Below are 14,944 nucleotides of genomic sequence, written 5' to 3'. Positions count from 1 at the left end.
TGCCAGACAACACATGACTTGACTTCGGACAAACACGACCATTGACCGTGAGGGAATGAACTGCCCTGAACACACTGAGTGCCAGTGGAGTCATCTAATGGCGGTGATTTCCTTTCTGCAGTCAGTGGGGAACCTTCAGGGAGAAATTCCCCTCATTGGATGACAACTCACAGGATTTATCTGTGATCTATCCTCTAAATGCTGAACATCAAGTGAGGAAGCATCACGTGCCATTATAAATCTTTGGTTTGACTCGGTTGGGGTTCGATCCACCGACCTCCCGGACTCGGAGTGGGCGATCTAACCATTACACCACTGAGTCAGGTAAGTTCTCCATTATTGGAGAAAAATGTTTTGTTTTTTCATCAGGGAACCTTGAATAACGGTTTTGAAGAGGAAACGTAATCACAAAAGGTTCTCTTTAAAAATAAGAAGAAGAAGAAGAAGAAGAAGAAGAAGAAGAAGAAGAAGAAGAAGAAGAAGAAGAAGAAGAAGAAGAAGAAGAAGAAGAAGAAGAAGAAGAAGAAGAAGAAGAAGAAAACAAATTGTGGAATTCCTTGCACCAACGCACATCCGATGGGCCGGTTAGGTTAAGAACATTCCTTATTGTCCCGTAAACCTTTATATTCCCTCGGAGTTATACCCTCATGACCCTATTGATGCGTCCAAACTAATATCTCACCTCTTGGGTTTATCATTCATGATCCCTAAAGTTAAAATTTTTGACTTGGAAAGAAAAAGGATCATTGGGATCAAATCAAACCTTTCCACCATCCTGGGTGAAGAGGATAATTAAATTAACATTCATGATGATTCAACAACTTCAGGACTCACCTGTGGAGGTGAAAAATAAATTGAGCAAGAGGATCACGGGAACATCTCGAATCAGCTTGAACATCTCCATCACATTCTGTTTGTGGTTTCTGATCTCTCACAAAACATCACGAGATCTGGTGATGTTCTCAAAAAGAAGAGATCTGAAAAATATTCAAAACACAAGTTAGTAAATCACAAATACACAAAACAAGCCGGTAGGCGGCGATGGGTCGCCGAGCATGGAAACTATAAGATATAGAGCAAAATGGATGTCATATAGCGGATAGGGAATCACCTTAAGATTATGCATATCAAATCTCATCCAGTTCCATCTACTGATAACTACTCGGTTATCCATTTGAATGAAAAGAACAGAAAATGCGGTTTGAAATCGGAAATCCCCAAAGTTCGAGGGGGTGCTGTGGGTGAACAAAGATCTAAATCGAAAATCCAGCTCTATCGTTTGTGCACGATGTATTTCAGACGATTAGTGTGAATTTTCATGACCATCCGACCATAACCCAAGGAGGAGTAGCATTTGGCGTGAAGGCACCTCCAGCTCTCGCATATTATCGATTTTTGCACTAATTGACCTTTGACCCCTGACCAAAGCGAAATCGGTCAATATGTCCTGATGCAAAGTTGTAGTACTCATTGAGTACCATGAACCTGCAAAGTTTCATTTGTATCGATACAATCACCTGGTCGCTAGGGGGACTTCAATTTTCGCCAATTTTCGCGTATACCCGAATTGTAGGGGGCGCTGCGGGTAAAGTATTCCATATATCACAAAAACCGGAATATATTTGATAGAGCATCACCTGTAGATCATTCGTGCCAAATTTCATAACCCTACGTGGGATAATGGCTTTCGGAATTGATTTCGAGTGAACGGTACCGATTTTGAAGGTTTTTCAGTTGTTGCTAGGGAACCAAAGCGTCCCCAACAACCATCACAATTTTCACAATTCATTCGTATCGATGCATCACAACCATCACATCACTCCTCTTCCTTAACAGTGTGGACCGAAAATATATGGGGACTTCGCTCAAATCTGGCAGATCCTTCCATACAGGTTGACACTGACAAAGCATACATAATCTGCTTATCAGAAATCTTACTCCTTCAAGACATCTCTGACTGCCTCGTGTCTCTCCTGGTTACTCCCTCCTCCAGTATGACAAAGCTGAGCCTCGTCCTGGCGGCAGAGTTTCTCTCTTCATCAAAGACTATTCCTAAATCAACATGCACTGCCCTCTCTCCCCCACACCCACAAGAATACCTCTGGCTACGGCTTCCCTCCAATCCCATCTCATGTTTATATGTGTGTGGTATCGTCCACAAAAAAGTGATGACTCCATTTACACCTTACTCAACAAAAACATGGACCAACTTCTACCCACTCATCCCTCATCTTGCTTTCTTCCTCATATGTAGTGACGTCAATTGCCATCATGCCAGTTGGCTGGGTGTGGGTACCTCTCACATGCCATGGCACTTCAGCAAAAGACTTCTGTGACTCATTGAGACCACCACAATCTCTCAACTTCCCGAGCTGGATCTTGACCAATGGTACTCCATCTCTTCTGGATCTGATTTTGACAAATTTCCCTGAAAATGTCTGCTGTTCTTTCTCCGCTCCAATCGGTTCATCTTACCATGTGCTTGTCAAAGTAGACATCTCTCTGGCTGTTATTAGAAAACCACCTCAGTGCCATCGATTCTGACATTTCACTCAGGCTGACTGGCAGGGTCTTCAAGAAGCCATTAAACTTCTAGAGTGGTCTCCCATCTCAACTTCCTCCGACATCAACTCGTCCTGGGAATTATTTCAAAGAAACTTGCTCTCTTCTGTGCACAGATTTATCCCATCTTGTCTTCAGTTGTCCTACCCATCCTCCCTCCCATGGTACACTGAAGCTTGTGGTGAGGCAATTGTCCTGAAACAACTTACGTTTGCCTCATGGAAGGCAAATCCAACTGAAGGCAATCTACGTTCCTTCCACAAAGCCCTGAACAAGTGTGTGTCTACCCTCAGGAGAGCCAGAAAACAACATCTTTCTAGTCTCAAGTCTGAACTCTCAAACCTGTCTCCCTCCGCCAAATCTTGGTGGCATCCAGTGGCATCCAGTGGAATCCCCTCCCTTACCTCAAATGGCTCCACCATGTGAAAAGGCTGAATGCCTAAACTCCATGTTTGCTTCAAAATCTTGTGTCCGAAACCCATCACTTTCTGTACCCACCTTACCCAGTCAAAGCCAGCTGTCCCTGGACTCTGTGTCCTTTTCTCATGACAAGGTGGAGAGCTTGCTGTCAAACCTCGACTCAGATTCTGCAACTGGTCCAGAAGGCATCAGCCCACGTGTCCTAAAAACCTTCTCGACTGCTCTTGCTCATCCCTTCTCTGTTCTATTCATCCTGTCATTTGCTCAAGGTCATCTGCCATCTGTTTGGAAATCGGAAAATTGCTCTGCATAAAAAAGTGAAAAACAGATCCCTGCAACTGCAGACCAATCGGCCTTCTCCCAATCATCAGCAAGGTTATGGGATCCATCATCGTTTCAGACAACAAATTCATCCACTTGTCCAATGACTTGCTTTCTGATCATCAATTTTGATTCAAACACGTCACTCTACCTTGGATATGCTGCTTCTGCCCTTCCAACAATGGATGGAGATTCTCAATGCCGGACATGAAATCAGAGCCATCTCCCTGGACATATCACTTGCCTTCGATACTGTCTGGCACGTTGCCCTGCTCACCAAACGCTTTCTATGGTATCCAAGGCCATCTCCACTCACGGCTCGTAGACTTCCTTTCCTGTCGTAACCAACGTGTGGCCCTTAACGGAGTTCTCTCATCCCCTCTTCCTGTCCAGGCTGGAGTTCCTCAAGGTGGTGTGCTGGGCCCTGTTCTTTTTCTGGTTTTCATCAATGATCTCTCCGACTCTGGAAAATCCTCTTCATCTCTTTGCTGATGACTCCACCCTTTGCCATACCATCTGTTATCCCTCAAATCAGCAAGCATCAACCTCTTTACTCTCTGCAGATCTTTATAAAATAACAATCTGGTCCAACCTGTGGAACATGCCTTTCAATCCTGACAAATCTTATCCTCTCACTTTGCCTCCGAAAGGACCATCAGGACCCCCACCCCACACATTCTATTTTTTCAATAATCCTCTTGAAGAAGTCCTTTCTTTCAAGCTTCTGGGTCTCACGATGTGCCATGATCTTTCCTGGGAATGCCAGTTGCCGACTGGGCATGTTCCATTGTGCAAAGTCCTTCCTTGGCACACCAGAACTCCTAACCACATACAAAGTTTTCATCCACAGCCTGATGGAGTACTGCTCTCCTCTCTGGATTGGTGCTCCCACCTCTCACCTTCCTTGGCTTCACGTTGTTGTAACCGAAGCATTTAGGATCATTGGTGTCTCCCGTAATGTGGCTGAGTCTTTGGGTCTCTCACTCTCTCACCGCAGGCAGGTCGGTGGTCTGTCTGTCTTCTACCATCTCCTCTCTGGCTTTGCCCCCCCCTCTCTGTGTGAGATATGTCTCCACCATATTTCTGCAGGGCACTTAAGGTCTGCCAGCAACCCCCTTCTGGTAAAACTACCAAAATCAAGAATCACTGCTCACCTTCGCCCTTTCATTCCCCTTTTTTCGCCAACTTTGGAACAAACTCCCACACTCTCTTCCATCCCACTCTTCCCCCCACATCTTTTGTTCACTACCATCTCTTGAACAGCTGTTCATCCATCTCTTGTCTTTCCCTATCCAAAACCACGATCTTTTCTACCCCCACTAATCCACCCCAAACCCACCTCTTTCAAATTCACTGCTTTTCTTCCTAAAAGTCCCTCGAGTGTCCATCTTGTTTACCCTGTGTTCCCCACCCCATCGCTCTCCCTTCCACAGATATCCTCATATCTGTTCCACACTGTTTTTTCCTTCCCTCCCCTTCCCCTCTTGTTGCCTGCTCCTTGTTGTGTGTTCTGTGTGTTAGCTCTCAGACGAGCCTCGACAGTGTATCCAAAAAAAACAAAAAAGAAACGCACAAAACACACCACACCACAAAACATACCACACCACGTGCACACAAACAAGTTGTGTCGAGGGTGTGTAAATCTCTAATTACTCTTTCTCGTTGTTTTTATGAAACATTTACATTTAAAAATCACCAACTCCATAAAACTTATAACAGAGACAAAGAGAAAAAAACGGAACAGTTAAACCGTCACAATGTGGGGAATTGTAGAGAAAACCACAAACACCTCGTTCGGAGAAAACAGCCGTGAAAACAAAGATAAGCATGTGTGTGCAAAGATAAAACAAAGATAAGCATGTCCAAAGCGAGTGGAAAGTTTCATAAATTTCTCGATATAATTATCGAAACTAATAAATGTCAATGTGTGTCAGCATGTCAGTGTGTCTCCTCCATAAGTACAAAACTCTAAAACCGAGCAGCCTGAAACTTTGCATGTAAACTAATAAAACTCCAAGGAAGTGCATGACTGAAAAATCGCATGTTTGGGTTAATTAACACAACCCTTTTGGAGATAATGAACGGCCTTTTAAAATTATTTACTTGATCAGTGATCACACGCATCCTTGGCCACCTTGCTCTCCCTCGAGGAACATCCTCGCTGCTTCACCACTGCTTGCGCTCTCTGCACTCTCACCACTGCCTGCGCTCTCTGCACCCTCACCACTGCCTGCACTCTCTGCACTCTCACCACTGCCTGCACTCTCTGCACCCTCACCACTGCCTGCGCTCTCTGCACTCTCACCACTGCCTGCACTCTCTGCACCCTCACCACTGCCTGCACTCTCTGCACTCTCACCACTGCCTGCACTCTCTGCACCCTCACCACTGCCTGCGCTCTCTGCACTCTCACCACTGCCTGCACTCTCTGCACGCTCACCACTGCCTGCACTCTCTGCACTCTCACCACTGCCTGCACTCTCTGCACCCTCACCACTGCCTGCGCTCTCTGCACTCTCACCACTGCCTGCACTCTCTGCACCCTCACCACTGCCTGCGCCCTCTGCACTCCCACCACCGTTTACTATCGCTGCACCCACACCACCGTTTGCTTCCGCTGCAACCTCTCCACCATTTGCTCCTGCTGCACCCTCACCACTTCCAATATCTTCAACAACCTCACTCTACAACGATAACGAACTATTATCCACAAATTTCTCACATTTTGCTACTTGCTGCAACTTATCGATCCGTTCCTTCAACCTAGTAATAACCATCCTCAAGTGAGCTATTTCCTCACACTTTCTGCAACAGTAAGAACCCTCTGCTTCTCCTATTGTTGATATCACCCACATTGAGCATCAATCACATTTTAAGAACTCCTCTTCCTTTCCCCTTTGGTCTCTATTTATGCCCAATTATCCCCATACTCCAAGACCCCAACTGACTTAAACGCGAAACACAACACGAGGTCTCCCCTGCTTCTTTCAATGAACAAACACAAATATCCGCTAAATCTGTGTACCGGTAAAGCGTGCTGATTGTTTTGCTGATGGACGGGTAAGCAATACATTGACTGATAAAGTTTGGACTTGTTGTTCAAAAGGTCCAGAAGTACATTTGGAAATTATTTTGGGAAAGTTAAAGACAGTTCTAAAGTTACATGCTCACGTTTTACTAAAGACATTGCTCATCAGTGAAATACTCCCAATATGCTCAATCATTTGAAAACCAAACACCAGAGAGAGAGAGAGAGAGGGGGAGAGAGAGAGATAGAGAGATAGAGAGATAGAGAGATAGAGAGATAGAGAGATAGAGAGATAGAGAGATAGAGAGAGAGATAGAGAGATAGAGAGAGAGAGAATGAGAGAGAGAGAATGAGAGAGAGAGAATGAGAGAGAGAGAATGAGAGAGAGAGAATGAGAGAGAGAGTATGAGAGAGAATGAGAGAGAGAGAGAGAATGAGAGAGAGAGAGAATGAGAGAGAGAGAGAATGAGAGAGAGAGAATGAGAGAGAGAGAATGAGAGAGAGTATGAGAGAGAGAGTATGAGAGAGAATGAGAGAGAGAGAATGAGAGAGAGAGAGAATGAGAGAGAGAGAGAATGAGAGAGAGAGAGAGAGAGAGAGAGAGAGAATGAGAGAGAGAGAGAATGAGAGAATGAGAGAGAGAGAGAGTATGAGAGAGAGAGAGAGAGAGAGAGAGAGAGAGAGAGAGAGAGAGAGAGAGAGAGAGAGAGAGAGAGAGAGAGAGAGAGAGAGAGAGAGAGAGAGTATGAGAGAGTATGGGAGAGTATGGGAGAGTATGAGAGAGTATGAGAGAGTATGAGAGAGAGTATGAGTGAGAGAGAGAGAGAGAGAGAGAGAGAGAGAGAGAGAGAGAGAGAGAGAGAGAGAGAGAGAGAGAGAGAGAGAGAGAGAGAGAGAGAGAGAGAGAGAGAGAGAGAGAGAGAGAGAGAGACAGAGAGAGACAGAGAGAGACAGAGAGTACCAACTAGTGACGGTTGAGAATGTGGATTCAATGAAACCGAATGATGAGAATGAATAAAAAATGTTTTCAATTGTTACAAAGCAATGAATCCCATACTACAGCAGGATAGCCGAGAGGAACGCACGTTCGCCCTAAGTTGTCCTCGCCTGTGTTTGAATCCCGACCCAGCTATAAACTGTCATCCTGGTGTTTCACAGGGAAAGTGAATCATCAATGTGTGTGTCGTCTCTCTGATGGACGTCAAACTGGGTGCCACATCTGCCGGAATTTCTCCCCCTTCTCTCACCCTAAACCTCCCTCACCCTCCAACTCCCTCACTCACTCCCTCTCTCACTTCCACCCCCTCTCACCCCTCTCTTACTCTCCCCACCCCTCTCCCCTCTTTCTTTCCCCCACCCCCTCTCCCCTCTTTATCTTCCCCTCCCTCACACCCTCTCCCCTCTTTCTGTCTCCCTCCCCCACCCCTCTCACCTCCTCTCACTCTCCCCACCCTCTCCCCTCTTTCTCTCCCCCTCCCCCGCCCCCTCTCTCAGTATTCCCGTCTTCGGTGCGACGGATGGTGTTTACTGGTAACAATACAAATTGAGAGTCACAAGATTCGATTTCCTGAAAAGTTCTTCACATATAAACACGAGTAAATCACACGAATAATTAACAACGTGGAATCGGTTTGCATTCTTCAGCCTACAAAGGGAATAGTATATAAATAAGTATAATGAAGTTCGAGAAATAAAACCTTAACAAGTACTCACCGTTATTGAGCAGAGCTGGAGTGAGATGACTGAGTTTCGGGGTTTAGGGTGGTGGATTCAGATTAGGGAAGTACCCTTACTTCCTTCCTCAAGTGGGAGTCATTGCTGAGAAAGAGTCTCTCCCTACACCGAGTGGAGCCTGTGGCTCAGGTGCAATGCCCCCCATGGTGCATCTGGTGCCCCCCCCCACTTGTACGCCACCCATTTATGCCCTGTTGGCCACTGTGAACTCCTTGCTGTTTAAAAGTTCACCTGTTTGAACTAAAACCTTTATTCCAGATGAATATTCAGTGTGGTGAATAATAAGACCTTCTTGGATAAACTGTTCTTTAATAATATCCTTCTTTGAATAACAGTCAATAGATAAGTGTGCGCTTCCCAGCGCATCTCCAAAAGCAATTGGCAAGACAATACAGTCCAAGCCCACAAGATAAAAGATAATAACGCAAGCACCAACGCCAGCAGGCAAGACAACAGACAGCCGCAAGACCTCGTGTTGAATGTCGATGCTGTGGGTGGTTATATATATATATATATATATATATATATATATATATATATATATATATATATATATATATATATATATATGTCCATGTAATTGAATCGCGAAATAAATGTGCTTCATGTTGAACTGTTTTCCCGCTTCGCTTCGTCTTTTCTTTCATTGAATCTCCATCTTGCTTCACGTAAAGGGTTGGTCGTGGGCTAAAACGCCCGATAATTAATCGAACCGTCGAGGCCGACGAATAACACCGCTCGGTTATCCCGATAGTACGGAACGGGTCGCTTAAAGTGGCCCGTGTCCGAAGTCGACCTGCGGCGAGGTGCGATCGCCCGGTCTACCCTCCGTGTGGGTACTTAGGTAGGTCGAATTTGGCGAGCAACCCTATCCCACGCGGGGGCCGATTGGCACGATCGTGGTGAGACCGAAAGGTCCACCCGTGACTGGTTCCCGGCGTTAGTCCGAGAGGGTCATGACTGGATTGTCCGTCTGGTGGGCGACGTGCCGCGATTCGAGTTACGTGGCCGTCAGCACGCCGGCGGGCGCGAATCCGCAACAATATATATATATATATATATATATATATATATATATATATATATATATATATATATATATATATATATATATATATATATATATATATATATATATATATATATATATATATCGTGCATCATTTAGTTTTCAGGAATAGCCAATCAGCGTCTTCGATGTGGAGGCCATATTAAGCAGGTTCCTGACTGGTTGGAAGTTAGGTATAAATGTAATATAGTCATAATATGATAATATGAGTAAGAAAAAGACATAAATTTACATAAATAAAGATGAAGTGCACCACGTGACCTTCACAACCCTCCATCTTACAAAAGTAATTTTATAATAAAAATTAAAAAATGTGTGTTTGCAATCGTGCTTACATTTGAAATTATGCAGATAAAACCTGTTGTTGGTGCATGCATCATTTAATAAATAAAACCGTCAACCGTCAAATGTCGCGAATCGCGCGCGACATTAGTGACACGAGTCACGAGGGACGAGTCACGGAGAGCGCGAGCTCGCAGCAGCAGAAAAAGACATGGATATACGAAAATGTCTAAGAAAAGGAAAAAGGTTGTGGTTGTGGTTGCGGTCAGCACCTGCCGTGGTCGGCTGCTTTGTACTTCTAATGTTTAAGTTAAATGTTGTGTTTAGTGCTTTCCATATCCCATATCTAGTGCTTTGTGCAAAACCTTACCTCTGTGTAAATGACTGCTTTAAATGTGGACTTTGTGGTATCTTCAGGTTGGTCGTATTTGTGGTTGATAGTTTAACGTGATGATCGCAGGTCATAGCCCACTGTATCTTATTTGTAAGCGCACTGATTCCGGTGCCAACCTCCCCCCGTTTAGTCATTGTATCTCTGGTATATTAATTTTCTAATGCCAATTCTTGACAACACCTTGTATAAGTGCACCTGAATCGGTGCCAATTGTTTAATCATTGAATATCTGCATTGTGAATGTATCAGTTTGTTGCATTCGAATAATTTTAGGCCAAAAACATCGGAACATATTAAATCGAGCTGAGATCAATTTGGTTAGTATGCGACGGCAACCTCAGTATAGATGCGTCAATGCTGCATGAATACAATAGCATACCGGGTCATCAAAAGTATTAAATATTATAATTGTGCCCCCCCCATCCAGTTCATATGTCCCCCTTAATAGTGAGCCCTGGCGACGGGCCTGCTGTGGCTGCTGGTTGGCTGCTGGTTGCATCATTGGCTGGGACGCGGCTATGCTGCTGATGCAGTGTCCCCCTTACCAGTACACTGGTACTCATTTTGCCGACCTCGGAAGGATGACAGGCTGAGTCAACCTCCTGGTGTATTTTTTGTATGTGAACGAAGTTTTGTATGTGAACATTCAATGTTTCAAACAAATTCAAAAATATTCAATGTTTTGTATGTGAACGAAGCAATCATTTACAAAAGGATGTTTTCACTGCGGATGAATAGGCTGTCAGATAAAGGCATGGAAGTGCTCACAAATGGCAGACACCCAGATTTATTAATGGGGTTATTGTTCCATGGAGACGCATTTACAGGCACAACTATTCGGAGACATTTTTCTTTCACATGTACTTTGTGTCTACAGGAAAGTTGACCTGATGATGCATATTTGGTGATTGGATTCTAAAAACGAGTGGCAATGAGAGTTCATTACATATAGCTGGTTGTAATTCTATTTTGTACACATTAATAACGGCCCCCTGTACCCCATAAACATAATATTTTTTCACCACCGTTTAAACATTCCTCATTGTTGTAGTTCTATTTTGAAGAACATAAATCATCAACCTGATGTCTCCTTTTCTGAACAGGATGAGATGACCTTTTGGAGGAGATTCAAAGTTTCAAACCAGAAGCCGAGAATGTAAAAGCTGCCACATTCCTTATGCTGGGCATATCGGATCGGGCGAATCCAGCTTCGTGAACTCAATCAACATGGTTTTTGCAGGACACCTTCGCCTGAGTGTCCTCTCTTTCTGGAGAGCAGGAAGTTTCACCTTGAAGGTAGTGTTCTGATTCAATCCAATGCGTATTGATCTCCTATCTCAGAATGCAATGTACCACGAAGCAGTTGCAGTCTTCCCACTGCTATTCTCACGTTGTTACCCCCACCACCGAAGATGGGCAAAAGTTATGTTTTCACCCCAGTCTGTTTGTCGATCGGCAGGATATCTCAAAAGGTTGTTGACGGATTTGGCCGAAATTTGGTTGACAGGTTGGGTGTGTGACGAGGACGAATTAGTTGGATTTTGGTGAAGATCTGGATCCGTTTCGGACACGAGAATTTCGAAGAGATTCTTCACCATTGAGAGATTGGGTCAAAAATGATATATAACAAGTCTGGAGACGGCAATGGTTCACGAGCAGTATTTGACGACGCAGATTGTTTCAGAAGTCAAGGATGAGGCAATGTGATAATTTTTGACCATGTTATAAAAATGATCAACATGATGTGGTACGGGTGACAGGTTATTCGCTGCAAAATGTCGAAAACCCGGTTTCATTCAACAACTATCAAAATTTGACCTTTGCATAACCTTTAAAAGTCACAAAACAATGTTGTGGATATTAAAATAAGGAAACAGGATACATGCTATGGCTTATTGGAGTTAGTTCGCCGAAGAAGGTCCAAAATCCAGTTCGATTCCCACAACTTTGAAAATTTGACCTTTGTGAACTTTAAAGATCAAAGGTCAAGGATTATGACCTTTGGTGCAAAACTTCCTCTGGAACATTCCAGGAACAATATAATGTCATATCGGCTATATGGCATTTCGCACTCCTCGGATTATCCATACTTTGATGAAATCAGCGTAAAAACAAACTTGAAGGGAGTGCCACAGGCAAGGTGTCCGAGATAGAGCAAAATGATTTCAAGACTTTAGGTGGGGAATGACCTCAAGATTATGCATAAAACATATTGTCATCCAAGCTCTCAAAGTTTGGGTGGTCGTATGATTTTTATATCAAAATTTGCAATTTTCTAAGTTTGACCTTGGGACGAAAATGAAAAATCGAGCTCAGTGGGGCTATGCAGGTGCCATTGGGCTAACCAAATACCGAAACCCCTGCCAGATTCGACAAACCCCGTTCGGAGAAGATGGATTTTTCTGTCAACATTCGCAATTTTCTCAGTTCGTGACCTTGTGACCTTGACCTTGGGACGAAAATGAAAAATCGAGCTCCGTGGGGCTATGCAGGTGCCATTGGGTGAACCAAATACCAAAACCCCTGCAAGATTCGACAAACCCCCTCGGAGAAGATGCAAATTGAAATGGGCTACCCCCTAAAAACACATGTTTTTTGTGCGTGGCTCCGCCCATAATGGGAACACCATGCCCATTCTCAGGAAAACACAACGAGATCATGATATAAACCTCCCACCAAAATTTTATCAGGATCGGATCAAAACCCACGGAGCTATGCTCGGGACAGACAGACAGACAGACAGATAGACAGACACTCACACCAATAACGAATATAGTGGTCACTTACTTTTTCGTGAACCAATTACAGGATGTAAGGGGTAATTTTGGAGCGTGTCACACAGGAGAAGGATTTGGGGGTGGTAATAGATATGGGAGGTAAGCAGGCAGCACAGTGCCAGGCAGCTATAGGTAAAGCAAATCGGGTTTTAGGTTGTTTAAGGAGGGGGATCAATTATTAATCAAAAGAGGTGGTATTAACATTGTACAGGGATTTAGTGAGGGTCACATCTCGAATATTGTGTGCAGTTCTGATCACCATAACTCAGGAAGGACATAGATACCACAGAGATGGTTCAGCGCAGGACTACTAGATTGATTCCGGGCCTAGTTAGACTCAGCCATGAGGAGCGGCTGAAGGAGACAGGTCTTCATCCACTAGAAAGGAGGCGGATATGAGGAGATATGATAGAGATGTTTAAGATCATGAAAGGTCGAGATAAAATAAGTGAGGATGAATTATTCAACAGAGTAGACAGTGCTAGGACCAGGGGCCTGAGCCTGAGATGTAAAGAAGAGGAGAGTGAAGAAGGTTGTAAGGTAGGGGACTTTTACTCAGAGAGTAGTTAATGCAAGGAATGGTCTCTCTGGAAAGGTAGTGGCAACAGAAAAAGTAGATAAGTTTAAATTAGAATGAGAAAGGGACCTGGAAGTGATGGAGATGGAGGGGTATGGGGATGTTGATAAGTCTTTGAGGTCGGTTGAGCATTGATGGGCGATTGTGTACGGAGTGTTGTTGGTGTGGGTCTTGCCAAGTGGGGTTGTGTGGTTGAGGTTGTGTGTTTTAAACCAAGCCCATGCCCCTTCCCCTGAGGGGAAGAAAAATACTAAAACTTCCCCCAAAAAATAAAGTAAATAAAACAAACGTATACAATAAGAGAGAAACGCCGAAATTTGTTCCCGTTTTGCGATATCAAATCAATTTGTATCCTCCTGAAAATCGGCAGGTATTGAAAGTGCTCTAGGCAAGGTGGCTAGATGTACTTTTCGTGATAAACTAACTATTATTAATTGTGAATTTTGGGGGTGAAACTGGGCAGGACACACCCAATGCTCAAAGGAAGTAAAACTGTTACCACTTTCATTGAATAAGAAAGTCAAACGCCAAAATCGGTATGGAAAAAATTAATCGTATGGAAGGTGCAGTTCCTGAAATTCGACAGCAGATGGACGTTTCAGCTTTGAGCAAAAACGTGTGTAAGATGCGTCACAACAGCTCCATCAATCATGTTCCGAGGTGCACTCAAGCTGCATAGCTAATGAGGTGCACATTTACGATGGAAAACCACAATAATTAATCGTTCTCTCGGCTCTCATTTGCTTATTATTCATCGTAGAAATACAAGTGAGCACTTTTTGAACTCAGCGCATCATGCCGCACACGGTGATATCCATTTTGCATTCGATCCAATCACTTATCGATCCTATATTGATGTTCGAATGCGGTACCCTTTTAAAACGCAAAGTCTTTGGAAATTATTCATCGTCCTGTTGATTTTTTGTGAACCAAGTACCCCACTCGCACTCTGGAATGATCATAAAGCTGCGTTGGCAGAGGATTCTTTCCATCGCCACAACGTTCAAGTTGACGAAGACCGCGCAGGGGAATAGAAATGTACAATCTTTGATTGATGGAAATAGAAGACCACATCCTCGCACAAGGAGGTCAAACTTTGGATAACTACAACCTTCCTGTAGGAATCCTGTCATTGACCGTACAACGGTGAGCGACGTACTTCGCACTTGCAAGCCATCTGATCCTGAATGGGCGTGGGGATACAGGATATATAATGTGGACTTCATACCAGCTCAATAGCTGCATACTTCGAACAACAGCAAGCCATCTGACCTTGAATAGGTGTGGGGATACTGGATATAGCATGTGGACAGCCAACGAGCTCGAAAGCAACGTACTTCGAACACCAGTAAGCCATGTGTGGCTGCTGGTTGCATCATTGGTTGGGACGCGGCTATGCTGCTGATGCAGTGTCCCCCTTACCAGTACACTGGTGCTCATTTTGCCGACCTTGGAAGGATGACAGGCTGAGTCAACCTCCTGGTGTATTTTAATTCAACGGCCCAACGGGGGATGAACTCAGGTCCTGAGGATCCCAAGCCGCCATCCCAACCACTAAGCCAACACCAGGCTATATTTCTGAGAAATGACGTCCTTGTTTCACTTCCCACAAACAAGTTCCTTTCTAAAACTGCAGAGGACATTCAATGTTTTGCATGTGAACGAAGCAATCATTTTCAAAAGCATGTTTTCACTGCGGATGAATAGGCTGTCAGATAAAGGCATGGTAGTGCTCACAAATGGCAGACACCCAGATTTATTAATAGCGTTATTGTTCCAT

At 44.2% G+C, this 14,944-nt stretch overlaps 1 protein-coding gene across 3 annotated transcripts in view; it reads right to left on the bottom strand.

Annotated features, from left to right (window-relative positions):
- LOC147010472 (uncharacterized) overlaps positions 1-14,944 on the bottom strand; it is an 83,511-nt gene that overhangs the window by 61,451 nt on the left and 7,116 nt on the right. For 2 of the 3 annotated variants that reach the window (XM_085860412.1, XM_085860411.1), the window contains one exon: positions 835-977. The gene's annotated coding sequence lies outside the window, so the exon portion shown is untranslated. Of the gene's footprint in view, positions 1-834; positions 978-8,044; positions 8,178-14,944 lie in introns of those variants that run through there. The other variant, XM_085860410.1, reaches the window with a different exon arrangement.

Source organism: Eptatretus burgeri, chromosome 16 (genome assembly GCF_056783735.1).
Source record: "Eptatretus burgeri isolate ZD-2024b chromosome 16, Ebu_testis_v1, whole genome shotgun sequence".
Lineage (NCBI taxonomy): Eukaryota > Metazoa > Chordata > Myxini > Myxiniformes > Myxinidae > Eptatretus > Eptatretus burgeri.
This window is presented reverse-complemented; position numbering and strand designations above follow the sequence as displayed.